Source organism: Arachis duranensis, chromosome 3, assembly GCF_000817695.3.
Source record: "Arachis duranensis cultivar V14167 chromosome 3, aradu.V14167.gnm2.J7QH, whole genome shotgun sequence".
NCBI classification, from domain to species: Eukaryota; Viridiplantae; Streptophyta; class Magnoliopsida; order Fabales; family Fabaceae; genus Arachis; species Arachis duranensis.
In genome coordinates, this window is record NC_029774.3 from 40292691 (window position 1) to 40294367 (window position 1677).

Below are 1677 nucleotides of genomic sequence, written 5' to 3' on the forward strand. Positions count from 1 at the left end.
ATGATCATTAGTGTCTTAGTGTCTATGCCTTAAAGTTATGAATGTCCTATGAATCCATCACTTTTCTTGAATGAAAAATATTCTTAATTGAAAAAGAGAAGAATTGCATGAATTTTGAATTTTATAACAGATTAATTATTCTGATGTGGTGGCAATACTTTCGTTTTCTGAATGTATGCTTAAACAGTGCATATGTCTTTTGAATTTGTTGTTCATGAATTGTTGGCTCTTGAAAGAATGATGAAAAAGGAGACATGTTACTGAGGATCTGAAAAATCATAAAAATGATTCTTGAAGCAAGAAAAAGCAGTGAATAAACGAAAAAAAAGAGAGAGAGAAAAAGAATAAAGTTGTGATCCAAGGCAAAAAGAGTGTGCTTAAGAACCCTGGACACCTCTAATTGGGGACTCTAGCAAAGCTGAGTCAGTAAGATTGGCTAATTATGTAACTGATAGTTTTCGAATGATCGGTTTCCAATTAAGATCTGCTAATTGTTTGTCTGATAGCTTTCGAATGATCAGTTTCTGATTAAGATCGGCTAATTATTTAACTGATAGTTTCCGAATGATCTGATTCGGAATATAGATCGGTGGTAGGTTACAAATAAATGAGAAGTTTGAAATGCAAAAATATTTACTGGATGAAATAAGAAGTTTATTTATTTAGAGAACCTTTGAGGTCAAAGGCCCTGGTAGGTGATGAGCGGATAATTTATACGCTTTTTGACATTGTTTTTAGTTAGTTTTTAGTATAATCTAGCTACTTTTAGGGATGTTTTCATTAGTTTTTATGCTAAATTCACATTTCCGGACTTTACTATGATTTTGTGTATTTTTCTGTGATTTCAGGTATTTTTTTGCTGAAATTGAGGGACCTGAGCAAAACTCTGATAAAAGGCTGACAAAGGACTGCTGATGCTATTGGATTCTGATCTCCCTGCACTCGAAATAGATTTTCTAGAGATACAAAACTCCAAATGGTGCGCTCTTAATGGCGTTAAAAAGTAGACATCCAGAGCTTTCCATCAATATATAATAGTTTATACTTTATTCGTGATTAGACGACGTAAACTGGCGCTCAACGCCAGTTCCATGCTGCATTCTGGAGTCAAACGCCAAAAACACGTCACGAACCAGAGTTGAATGCCAAAAACACGTTACAACTTGGCGTTCAACTCCAATAGAAGCCTCAGCTCGTGTAAAGCTCAATCTAAGCCCAAGCACACACCAAGTGGGCCCCGAAAGTGGATTTCTGCATCAATTACTTACTTCTGTAAACCCTAGTAGCTAGTCTAGTATAAATAGGACCTTTTACTATTATATTTTCATCCTGGATTGTATTTTTGATCCTGTGATCACGTTTTGGGGGCTGGCCATTCGGCCATGCCTGAACTTTCATCACTTATGTATTTTCAACGGTGGAATTTCTACACACCATAGATTAAGGGTGTGGAGCTCTGCTGTACCTCAAGTTTTAATGCAATTACTACTATTTTCTATTCAATTCAGCTATTCCTGTTCTAAGATATTCGTTGCACTTCAACAAGATGAATGTGATGATCCGTGACACTCATCATCATTCTCACCTATGAACGCATGACTGATAACCACTTCCGTTCTACTTTAGACCGGGCGCATATCTCTTGGATTCCTTAATCAGAATCTTCGTGGTATAAGC